The sequence below is a fragment of the Leucopleurus acutus genome, assembly GCF_964270905.1.
Source record: "Leucopleurus acutus genome assembly, chromosome: 2".
In the NCBI taxonomy this organism is placed as follows: domain Eukaryota; kingdom Metazoa; phylum Chordata; class Mammalia; order Artiodactyla; family Delphinidae; genus Leucopleurus; species Leucopleurus acutus.
In genome coordinates this window covers 191,813,524-191,826,261 of record NC_139143.1, presented here as the reverse complement: position 1 = coordinate 191,826,261, position 12,738 = coordinate 191,813,524, and the positions used below count along the sequence as shown (strand labels likewise).

The 12,738-nt window shown below is 58.1% G+C and overlaps 1 protein-coding gene across 3 annotated transcripts in view; it reads left to right on the top strand.

Annotated features, from left to right (window-relative positions):
• Window positions 1-12,738, top strand: part of PRDM16 (PR/SET domain 16) — a gene marked incomplete at both ends in the record, with an annotated part of 319,466 nt that overhangs the window by 80,315 nt on the left and 226,413 nt on the right. The gene's annotated exons all lie outside the window — the stretch shown is intronic.

Below are 12,738 nucleotides of genomic sequence, written 5' to 3'. Positions count from 1 at the left end.
TGCAAAATGTGCTTGCGTTTGTGGGAAGCAAATGTTTCGTCTTTCAATTAAATAAAACCTCGGTGGTTGAAGGCTTCGGGGATTTGGTGAGAGACCAGCCCGACCTCGGCTCGCGGACAGGGCTGGGTTTCTCCTTTCCTCTCACCGACCCTGAGTGCCGGGGCCGTTCCTGCCTTATCCTTTTCTTCCTCCTCAGAGCTGTGGGTGTAATGGACTTCCTTAAATCAATAACGCGTAGAAGGAGATTTACAACACGTTGCTAAAATACTGTCTCTGCCTTTTATTCATGCATTTGTCACTGTGGCCTCTGATCAAGGTGCTCAGAGGAGGGATAAATAAAGAGGAGAGAAAACGCTCTGTCATAACCCAGAACCATTTGCAGATTCATCACTGATACTCCTGGAGAAGGAGAGACGGAGGGATGACGAATATCCCGCAGAGCTAATATATCTCGTTGACCTCCTCTCCCATTATTCACATAACCTACTTGGACCATGATAGAACGAGGGGCTCTGCTGGCCAGCAACAGATGGGGCCGGGCCCGGGGTGGCAGAACAGTTGCGACGCATTTGGTTGGGGCCGGTTTGAATGTTAATTGTGATCAATTTGATTTGGGGCGACTTTGGGGGAAATTATTCTTGGAGGAGAAATGATAAAGATGGTTTCCTGCAGAGAATCCTCGCCCGTCTCTCTCTCTCTGCGGAGAAAATAAGTAGCCGCTGCGTCTGCTTTTGTGGCCGGGTCCGTTTAGGTCGATGACCGGTATTAACAGGAAGAATTGGCCCCATTCAAATCAACGCCCCCCTCCAAAGAGGCGAGAGTGTGTTTCTGGTTCAGAGGGTCTTGCTTGCCGGTGTCTCCCTCCTCCCGTTGAGGGCCTGAGCTCCGCGCTTGGATGAGTTTTAACTGATGGCAACGGGAAAGAGGGAAAGATACCTATTTGGGGAGATTTTTCTCTGCGGCAGACAGTGTTGGACCCGTGCAGAGCCTCAGTGCTTCTGTGGTCGGTGGGCCACCACCCCGGCTCCTCCCAGACCTGCTTCTGGGAGTCAGGCATCTGCGGGGGTCTCTGCACCATCCACGTGGCCTCTGGGAGCCCAGGGGGGACAGACTGCAGCTGCCTCAATGGGGACCAGTGGTTCCCACAGTGTCCAGAGGGGGACCAATGATACTTGGGAGCCCCGTGTTGTGAGGTCTGCACGTGGCACCGTGCCGCAGGTCACCGAGTCTCTAGGTGGTGACTGGGTCTGGGGTGGGCAGGAGGGGCAGCCTAGGGGTCTGAGAGGCAAATGCTCACCTGAGGCTGGCATGGCCACCCGGTCTCCCAGGCTGAGGTTCCAGGACAGGGGGTTCAGCACCTGCCCGGCCAGCCTGTGGGGCTCACAAAGCAGGAAGTACAAAAGGGAGGTCCCCCTGCAATGGCTGAGCGCAAGCCAACATCAGATCCCCAGGGAAGGGGGCCGGAATCAGCAGATGAAAAACCCGGGATGCCCAGTGACGCTTGAGTTCCAGATAAACAGCGTATAATCTTTAATAGAAGTATGCCCCAAGTACAGAAGGGGGGTCCCCCTGCAATGGCTGAGCGCAAGCCAACATCAGATCCCCAGGGAAGGGGGCCGGAATCAGCAGATGAAAACCCCGGGATGCCCAGTGGCGCTTGAGCTCCAGATAAACAGCGTATATCTTTCATAGAGGTATGCCCCAAGCACAGCATGCTTTTCGTTGTATTGATTGCAGTTTAGATCGTATTTACTGTGCTTTAGCTGGCAGCCCTTCCCCCAGGCTCCGTGCCCTGCACTGACCGCACTCGAAATAGAACGGCGTGGGGAGGGGGCACGGATTCCCACTGACATGAGACTCAGCTAGGTCCAGTTTGGAGGGGCTAGGTCCAGTTTGGAGGGACCAGGTCCACCTGTGCAGAAAAGAGATGCTGGGTCAGAGACAGAGATTGAGATTGCAGAGAAACGCTGGCTCAGGTGTTACAGAAAACTCGGGGAGTCTTGGGCCTATTCTGTGGGCAGGGTCGCATGGCCCGAACAGATGCCTCCTGAAAAGTTCCCGGAGTTGACGGGGTGCCCTGTCAGCTGCTGTACCGGGAGGCTCTGCGTGGGTGGTTCAGACTTGTCTGCAAGCGGAGAGGGTCCTGGGAGACACCCAGGTGGGCAGTTTCCGGGCTGGTGATGCTGCAGGACACTCCCAGGGCCACCAGGGGCCCAGCACCCACTCCTGTCCAGCCCCCTGCCGCCGCAGGCCCAGCAGCTTCTGCACGGAGAACTCTGTTCTCCCACCTAAACGTTTAACATAAATTGTCACATGCTATAAGAATTATGAAATTATAAATATAATGAATCCTCATTGTAGAAAATACTGAAGCATAGTTTTTAAATGAAAATCTCACATCCCATCACATAGAGACAATATTTGCTTACGTTTTCAGTCTTGTATGTTTATCTTTTATGTATAGATATATGTGTATAGTATACATAAATTACATAAATTATGTGTCTGTGTGTTATATATAAATTAAATTAATTATGACAAGATGTGGGAAACCCCTTGGTCATACATGTAAAGTATTTCATATACACAACACATGACCTGAGATCATAATTCCCCCACACCTTTGACATCTAAACCTTCCTGGTCTGTGTTAGCAAGGACCACCAGCGCCCAGGGTCTCGGGACGGGGAGGGGTCTCCTCTCCGTTTAATGGTCCGTGTTCTCCATCAAAAGACCCGGCTGCACCCTGAGAGGCACCCTGACTGCAGCAAAGATGAAACACAAGACAAAGTAAAACTTGGGTCTTGTCCTCCAGGGGGCTGCTTTCCAAAAGAGGGAACCGACCCAATTTGGATCTTACAAACTTTTTTCTGTTTAAAATGTACTACGATTATTTAAATGAGAGGCATTTAAAATTGTGTGTGTGTGTGTGTGTGTGTGTGTTTTAATCCTGTACCTACGCCACTGGTAGTTTCGGGTTTTTGCTGAGTCAGTTAAATTTTAAAACTGATACTTTCTTTAACAGCTGAGAAGGCGCCCTCCCCACACCCAGACCTGGAGAAGTTGATCCAATGGATGCGATCAGCTTCTGGGTGGGGGAAGGAGTCTGGGTGTCAGCGTTTGTTAAATACTTTCCTTTAATAATCTAGCCCCCTGGTCTGCAGGAGCTGGGTGCCAGGCTGCAGCCCCACGTGTACCTGGGGGTGGCCCCAGACACCGCCCAGGGTGAGCGGGTGGGAGAGAGTCCTCCATCCGGCATGCGACACACTTAGAGTAAAAATTTGCCTGTTGGTTATCTGCAGTTCAGGACTGAGTGTCCTGTACTTTTATCTGCTGAGACCCACACGCCCTCCCCAGGGTGGAACCTTCACACTTTCTCACGTGCTCACCGAGGGCCTCGCCGGGGCAGCCGGGCATCCTCTTCCCGCGGCCAGGGGTCTCACCCGCGCACATGGAGCTGGGGGGCCTGCGGGCGTCAGGCCCTGGGTGAGAGTGTGGCATCTGGGGGGGCTGGGGAGGCAGTGAGTGGCCGGTGTGGGACGCCAAGACCGCCTGCCCGGAGTCCTGGGTCTCCTGTGCTCAGCCCGTGTCAAAATCACCTGCTGATGGGTCAGCCTGGGACACCGTCACGCCCCTCCCTCCCTGAGGAAGGGATGAGCTCAGTCAGCATCCGTGCAGCGCCAACTGTGTGCACAGGCACCCCTCGGGCATCTCGGGGGCCTGAAGGTACAGAGGCCCTCAAGGAACGCCCCCCACCCCCACCTGGAGTAAGGAGGCCTCAAGGGAAGGAGGCAGGGAGCCCCCCCGGGGCCCAAGGAGCAAATAGGGTCCCCCTTCCTCGTGCCCAAGGCGTAGGTGAGGCACAGACAGAGCCCGGGTCAGGACGCCTCTCGGCCAGTGTCCTCAGGCCGTACCTGGGACAGCGGGTGACAAGACCTCAGTAGTCAGCAATGACCAGGGGGGCCCGCCCACCTCCACTCCAGATGGGGGGCAGGGCTCAGAGAGATCAAGTGTCGGCCTGAGACCACACAGCCGGGAAGAGGCCAGGTCTGAGCCCCTGCGCCGCGTCTCAGGCAGACTCCCCTGTGGGTTGGTGGCTTCCCTCCTTTTCCTTTTCCTCTCCCCATGATGATGTTGTCCTGTAGTTTCTGAGACCCTAAGAAGGGAGAGGAAATGCGATGAAATTGGTAGCCCCCCTTCCCCATATCCCTGACCACCTGAAGGGGGTGAGCGACCGGACTGGACGGTACCCTGACCCCCCACCCCCTTGGGGCCCTTTTCTGTCCCAGGAAAGACGGGTTCGCGGGGACCGGGCGACAGGTGAGGGAGGCCAGGCACGAACGTTCCAGCAGAGCAGGACGGTTTGCAGAGTTTCTCAGAAGATGGCAAAGGCGTGCTTCAGATCCCACCAGAAAACCCACACAAAACGCGCTCAGAGGACTCGGGAAAGTTTGCTGGAAACTTGGCCGCGGGGCCGGCGAGGGCTTTTTGTTTGCCGGTCACAGACACAGCGAGTGCAGGCCGAGGGGTTTCCCACATCTTGTCAAAGGCCTGCGTTTCCTCTCTCCTTTCTCCTCAGGCTGATTAGCTGCTCGGCGATGGCGTGAGGACATGTCGGGGGTAGGAAAATGGGGGTCACTTTGGAAAACCTCTTTGTGGATGGGTCGGGAATGGGGAGAAAATGAATAGTTATAAGCTCATTTCCATAGAAACTGTCTCATTACCATGCTGGCTGCCCCTGGAAGAGGCAGGGCTCCCTGCCAGTGAACGGCCCACAATTAAGTGTCCCCTGCCCGCCCGGCTGCCAGAGATGGCTCCCAAGCGCAGCCAGCGCGGTCCAGAGGGGCTGTCAGCATGCCTGCTTTCTGGAGCGATCAGACATCTGCGTGGGGATTTTTCTCGGCGTCTTAGAAAACATGAGCTCGCCCCATCCCGCGACCAGGCGCTGCCCCTGTTACGAGATCCCAGACATCGGCCTTCCTGCGATTTTCACTGGATGCAGTGTGAGCAGGCCTTTCAGGCGCCCCGAAGATGCTGAACAAAAGACACGGGAACCCTTAGGTTTAAAATCACTTCCTGGGCCGTGCCCTTTGTCCCCTTGCTTAGAAGGCACTTTGTCACCAGGCTCCGGGGCCGGCAGGTTTCTCCAGAGGCGGGTGGAGGGGCCTCTCTCCTCCACGAGGGGCTCGGAGGGGCCGCCCTGGGTCTACAAACCCTCCCCGTCCCATGCAGTCACCGCGTCCTCGATTGGTCCCCACCCGCGTGTCACTGGGTATGGAAGAGGGAGAGCGAGTGTGTGACCTGGGGAGACGCAGGGTTTCTTCTGAAGGAGCCGGAGGTGGAGATGGGAAGGAGGAGGTGGGGTGCTGGGAGCAGCTTCTCCCCAGAACTTTCCGATTTCGGTGAAATAGACAACAGATCCGAGTTGTCCTCTTGACCATCAGTGAGCGTGTGATGCGCCGCATTAAGTACGTCCCCGTGCGCATGGCTGCCACCTCTCTCTGCTCTCTGTCCCAGAACTTTTTCATCGCCTCCAACAAAAACGCCGTCCCATTAAACCGTCACCCCGCCCCTCCCCCAGCCAGCGGCACTCTCTCTCCTACTTTCTGTCTTTATGGATGTGCCGGCTTATGTTTTTAAGATGGAACAGTGTATCCCAGGGGAGCAAAGATCATCTGAGCTCCAAATGTGCAGCACTGCAGAGCCGTCGGGAGCGCAGCGCCCTTGCCTGGGTCCCAGTCTCTGCGCATTTATTCATCGCCCGTTTACCCTGGTTTTGTGAGCAGCCTGTTCGGACAGAAATGACCCTGCCCCTGGGAAGGGAGTAATTCAGGGTTGACAGCAGTGAACCAGCCGAACAGGAAGACACACACCTGCCGAGGAGGGAATAATCCCGGTGGCAGTTTGGGGAGACCCGGCTGTGAGTCGGGAAATAAGATGAGCGATTTGGAAAGTGTAGACACGTGCGGCGTGGGTCTGGGCTCTGCTGTCCCTTAACCTTGAGTCGGTGATGAGGCAGGGGCGAGGCTGTCCTCGTTTTATAGTCTCAGACACACAGCGGCAGGAGTCCAGGGTCAGTGTAGCACCATTCCAAGAGGCAGGGCCTGGGGACCTGCAAACTCAGCTTCCAGAACGCTTTAGGAAGGGGGTGCTCGTGGAAGCCCCCAGCACCGAGCCGCAGAGGGTGTTTTTAAGAAACACTGGCAGCTCACTCAGCAAACCCTGATTGTCCAAACTACGTGTCCCTCCTGACGGCCTGAATGAGCCCCTGGACCATCGTGCACAGTGGGTGCTCAGTTAAAAGATGTGAAGTGAAATCCATCAGTGAGATTAGTGGGTGTGTTGGGTTCTACAAGTACCCCAGAGCAGGGGCTCAGACAGCAGGGATCTGCCTCTCCCGTTCTTGAGGCCGGAAGTCTGAGATCCAGGTGTCGCAGGGCTGGTTCCTCCTCCCGGCCCCTCCCCTGGACTCTGGTGGGGTGCTGGTGATCCTTGGGGCTCCTTGGCTTGTGGACACATGACCCCAGCTCTGCTTCACCTTCACACGGCCTCTCCCTGTGTCTGTGTCCAAACCTCCTCCTTTATAGGACACCAGTCTTATGGGACTAGGGCCCCGCTAAGACCTCATCTTAACTTCCCTAATTACATCTGCAATGATCCTATTTCCAAAGAAGGTCACACCCTGAGATGCTGGGCTCCAACACGTGAATCTGGGGGACACTGTCCAGCCCACAACAATGAATGCCTGCCCAATTCATCCCGCATGGAACCGTGTTCCCCAGGGCGCCTCTGGGGAGAGGTCTGCCTGGCCAGGCTGTGGCTCCTGCCACTTGGGGGTGCTGCGGGCACCTGGGTACCCCCACCCTCTGTCCAGCCAGCTCGCCGACCCCTCTGACACGATCGTGGGGTGAAGTTCGTCCGTGGTTCTGGCCCTCGCCTGCCTAACCCCCCAACCCATGTCTTCTACAAACTCCAGAGGCTGCCACCCTGTGACTTCTATGCCGCTCAGACGGCCGGCCAATAGCTTAAGTATAATGTGTGATAAACACAGGAGATCATTCTGCTTCGTGGTTTTCTAAGGTTTGAAAAGTGATTTAGAGTAATTTTAGGTTGTCCTGGGGTTGGCAGACAGTGTGATCGGCAGTTCAAGAAGACGGAGTTCTTCAAATGGAAGGATGTTGCTGCCTTGTTTTAATTTTTAGAAACATGATCAATGTCAGCTGGGGAGGAGGCTGGCAGCTTCCAGAATGGTTTTCACGCACGCAGGCCGTCGGGGCCGCGCGGGTTAGGGCATCGCAGCCCCAGCCTCTGTGCCGTGTGAGCGAAAGGCTTTCGCTCTTCAAATTGGAAACCTGCCCTCGGCCTCCCTCTGGCCGCGACGTAATCCCGCAAGCAATCTGCTGATCGGACAGAAAACTTTTCCACCGTGTAGTCGGCTAAGTGTGTCTGGAAAGGATGGATTTAAAGTGTGAGGAATTGCTAGCTAAGTGCTGGTGGCAGCAGGTGGCCTGGACGGGGCGGGGGTGAGCGAGGTGACCTGCAAGAGAAATGAGGTCATGGCCCTGTGTCGGTGACGCCCTATGCAGGCCTGGCCGTGTTGACAGGAGAAGATGCAGGGAAGCAATTCCAGGGGAGGCGCCGTGTTGGGGAAATGGGCTGTGGGACTGCCTCGGGCCTCCGATGGGCCGCCCAGATCCCACGGGGGTCAGTCGGATGGGCCGGGGCACAGGGGACCCTGACGGACCTGCTCTCCCCCCCTGGTATTTTGGACCACAGGCCTGCTCCCCAGCTGTGCAATGGTCGGGGGGGAATCTCCGCCCTCCAGATGGCTCCCACCAGCCCCCATATCTGTGACACCGCAGGGAAAGGTCATGCCTCTGCGAGGTGGCCCAGCACACGAGGAAATGCTCAGACATGGCTCAGGCTGGGGTTGGTGGCAGAAGCTCCTCCTCTGCTCAGCCCTTCCCCAGGAAGACTTGAGCACAGGCAGGTGATCTCCTGGGGTGACCACCCCCCTGGCTCAGAGACTGGGCTCATTTGGGCTTAGGGGTTCACCTGGGCTTCCCTTAACTCAGGGGTGGGTGCTCACCTAGACTCAGGGATGGGGCTCACCTGCACTCAGGGATGGGCTCACCTAGACTCAGGGATAGGACTCACCTGCACTCAGGGATGGACTCACCTGGACTCAGGGATGGGCTCACCTGGACTCAGGGATGGGCTCACCTGGACTCAGGGATGGGACTCACCTGGACTCAGGGATGGGCTCCCCTGGACTCAGGGATGGGCTCACCTGGACTCAGGGATGGGACTCATCTGGACTCAAGGATGGGCTCACCTGGACTCAGGGATGGGACTCACCTGGACTCAGGGATGGGACTCACCTGGACTCAGGGATGGGCTCACCTGGACTCAGGGATGGGCTCACCTGGACTCAGGGATGGGACTCACCTGGACTCAGGGATGGGCTCACCTGGACTCAGGGATGGGACTCACCTGGACTCAGGGATGGGCTCACCTGGACTCAGGGATGGGACTCACCTGGACTCAGGGATGGGCTCACCTGGACTCAGGGATGGGCTCACCTGGACTCAGGGATGGACTCACCTGGACTCAGGGATGGGCTCACCTGGACTCAGGGATGGGACTCACCTGGACTCAGGGATGGGACTCCCCTGGATCCAGGGGTGGGGGCTCACCTGGACTCGGGAATGTGGACCCAGCTTCCTTTCCCTGTGGCTGCACCACAGGTATGTTGAACACTCAGCAGAATGCAAGCTGGGAAGCGCCTTGGAGAGGGGCTCTGTGGGCTCTTGAGGGGGCAGAATGGCAGGGTGGAGCCCCCTCTTAGCCCCTGGTCCTTCCTGTGTCTGGATCTGAGGCTGCAATGGAGCCTCACCTTGCTTTCCGTTTGGCTGAAATTCATTAAGTGCCAGGAAAGCATGGATTTCCAAGCCCAGCTTTTCCCACAGCCTCCACTTAGCAGAGCAAATCAAAGTGATGCGAGCGAGTAACGAGAAACAGCTCCCAGAGAGCTCGCTGAGAAGCCAGACAGTCTGCCCTCCCGGCGTGGCTGGTGGCAGACATCACGGGGGTTACTTTGCAGACGCCCTGGGGTCCCCTCCAGGTGCGGTGGGCCATTATGCGGCTTTCTAAGTGTGTTTTTGGGTAATTCTTAGAAGGACAGTGAGTCCCCAGGCCCGCGGTGGGCCCCGTTCAAATGTACCAGCTGCCACTGGGCTCAGGGTCCCATTAAGGGGGGCCTTCGCGGGGTGGTGCAGCTCCGCGGGAGTGTGTCACCAGTGGCCTGTGGCTTCTGCTTAAAACAGAAAGTGCTGATGCCATGGGAACCCCTGTGCATTGCCAGGGACCAGGGGCCCTGCTGGTGGTGGGCGCTGGGCAGAGTCTCCCCGAGGGTCGGCTGGAGGCGGGTAGAAGCGTGAGGTCACCCCGGGCCAGGTTCTTGGCCTGAGTGACCTCAGGTCTCATCCGTGAAGTGGGACGCTCACCAGGCCAGCTGTTCTGGTGTCCAGCGTGCTCAGAAGCCCCCCTGCCTGTGTCGGCTCATTTCACTCTCAGGGCGGCCCTAAGAAGCAGGCCCCGGTGTTACCGTGCTGTCTAGATGCTGCCACGAGGCCCAGAGACCTGCAGGCACCTGTCCGAGAACACACAGCCGGATGCAGTAAGTAGGGCCGGACACTGTCTCACCAGCGCTCCATCTGCCTCTCCTGCCTGCCGCCTTGGAAGGAGCTGAGGGCACATGAGAGGGCCCAGTCGGTGCTGGTCTACACCGCATGACTACTGCTACCAGCAGCGAGCTTGAGGAGCAGTGTTCCAAGAATACTGTCAAGAGAAAAATAAGGAGGATACTCACTCAGAGCCCCCGGCCTCCGTCCTGCATGAGCAGCCTCCACTCACCCTTACGAGAAAGGGATTCCTGAGAAACAGCCCACCCGGAGCCAGCCGCCCGTAGGACGCTCCCTGTGCCCCAGGAGCTCGGGCCGCGGGCCGCGGGGCAGGCGGGTTTAGGGAGAGGCCCCGAGGCAGAAGGAGCTGGGTCAGGTGTTGTCACCAAGGGGTCCCGTGGGGGCCGGGGGCCCCCCTGGGGATCCGATGGAGGCACAGAAGGTGCCACCTCTTCGTTCCCTTTGCGCCTCCGTGGAACCGCCCAGCCCCACCCCCATGTCTGCTGGGAAGCGGCCCCAGCATCACACAAGTGAGCAAAGGGCTATTTCCCATCTCGCAAGCACCACGATGAAAGGAACAGGTGGAAAGGTTGTTGAGACTTGCGCATTAGTCGCTAATGAGGAAAATTAGGAAATTTGCTGAAGCATAAAAAACGAGAAGTCCAGAGAAAGAAGACAAATGGGTCGGGAGTTAGTCCCGCCTCCCCCAACCCCCTCGCCCCGCGGGCTTTCAAACTCTGGTTTAGACCAGACTGAAATACAGATCTGACGGCTGGGCTAATGGGAAGACATTGGTTTAAGATGTAGAGATGATTAATTGGATTAATGTGCGAAAATGGTTAAAGTGGTGTCAGGGAGTGAGGGGAGGCGCAGTGTTTCCTGGGCCACCTGCCACCTGCCCGGCCCTTGTCAAGTGCTCTGCAGATGTCACGTCACTGGTCCCACCAGGACTCTGACAGGTGGGCCTATCGCTCCCCTCTGCAGAGGAGCTACGAAGGCAGGCGTGTCGTCTAGCTAACGCAGAGCCCGGGGTGCTGCCCAGACCCTCTGCCCGTCCTCCTTCCTGGGGGCCGACCCCTCAGGTTCAAGGACCTGGAATGGGACCATTTCAGGGGAACCCAAGGCTGCTGCCGTTGAGTCTACAGCCCAGAGTTGAGCTGTTCTCACGAGACGGAAATCCCCAGAACCGGTCTGCGATGTCCCTGCCTGGGGGTCTCCCAGCCCCACCTGTTCAGGTCCCTCCCAGCCTCACTTTCCCCTCGTCTAAGTGGGGCATCTCCTGTACTACCTGAGACTTTTCTGCTCATCCTTTTCCAAAAAACCCATAGTTTGGGACCCTAGGAGCCAATAAACTTCATGAACATCAGATTTCTAAGGTTTGCCCCGTCAGCCCCGCCATTCTGAGTATGTGCAAATCCGAAAATATTCTTGTGAAGCTTATCAGGGACCAGAGAAAACCCCCACTAGCTTCCCTGATGCCGCCTCCAGCAGCAGCTGTCTCGGGGGCATCAGAGACCTTGTCACGGGGGCCAGAGCAGAGGCCGCGGCTCATCAGACCCAGATTTCAGTCCCGGTGCCGCCCCGTGGGCAGGTCCTGGCTTCTCAGTGCCTCAGTTTCCTGATCCATAAAATGGGGGTAATGATGGACCTCGATGCTGGGCTGTGTCTCGGGGATCCGTCAGGTTATTGGTGTGAACTTCCCGGCAGGCACGTGGATGTCGGTCACCACCTGGATGAGGAGGGTGACGGTACAACAGCACCGTCCCCAAGGAAGAAACCCCGGTTCTTGCCCCCCCACCCCCCCGGCTGGTGTCAGGAGGCCGGGGGCCGGGCACGGCGGGGCCTGGTGGCTGCTGCAGCCCCTGGGGCCGCCCGGAGCCGCCCGGGCCTCTGCTCGGGCTGCAGGTCCCGGGCCAGCCGCGCTCGGGTCAGCAGCGAGCTCACGCCTTTGTCAGGGTGATTAATAGTGGTGGGATTGTCGTTAATTCACTGCCTAATGACTGCGGCCAGCGTGCTCCGAGTAATCGGGTGATGTATGTGGGGGGCGCCCACCTCATGGCAGAGGTGAAAATCATTTCGACAAGTCAAATATTGTCACAGGGAACAAATGGCTCTCCCTGTTAATAAAAATTAATGAATTTTTTTCTTTCTTTTTTTTCTCGCCACTGGCCTGCTAAATGAAGCTGCAGAGCCGCTGAGCTGGGGGCTGGGCTCGGTGGAGTCAAGCACTTTATTTGATGGTTGAAACTATAAACGTCTTGATTAGGGCCGAAAGTGGCCGGAGGGCCAGGGTGGGTGCCGGCGGCGGCCGAAGCTAGAGACTGGTCTGGGGTGGGAGTGTGTGTGTGTGTGGGGGGGGGGGGAAGTGGGCAGCCTCCCCGGGGTCTGCAAGGGGTGAGGCTGCCAGAGGGGCGCTGTGGCTGCCGCTTGCTCTGTGGCCTGGAGGACAGGGCACCCCCAGCCGACCCCTCGTCCCTCCCGTCTGCAGCCCCTTAATGTCCGGGCAGTTGAGAGAGGAGAGCAGAGGGGAATGGGAGCAGGTGCCTGGGCAGAGCAGAGACAAAGGGAGGGTCTTCGCGGCCCCCTGAGAGCTGAGGCCCAAGAAGGCATCACTTTCCACGGGGGAGCTGAGAAGCCCTGAGCCCCCAGTCCTGACCTCCGAGGGGCTCAGCCTAAGGATCCCCCCACCCCTGGTGGGTGGGGGCAGGGAGCGTAGGGCAGGGAGCCAGCTGGCCTCAAGGGAGGGAGCCCTCGCCCACCGCCGGCCACGCCATCTCCAGGGCTGCAGGCGAATGGACACGGCGGCCCCCTCCTCCGGCCCAGCTCTCATTTTGAGCGCCCCGAGCTGCTGCGAGCGCCAAGCCTGCTCCGCCTGCAGCGGAGGCCGCGGAGCAGAAGCCCAGGAGGAAAGGGCTCTGCCTCCCAAGCGTCCGGCTGATGGCATCTCCAACAGGGCCGTGTCCTCCCCACCCGCCCTGCCCAGAGCCGGGCCCTTCCCGCCTGCACGCCCACGGGCACCGCAGCCCACGGGGACCCCAGGGGGGCAGAGGGGCAC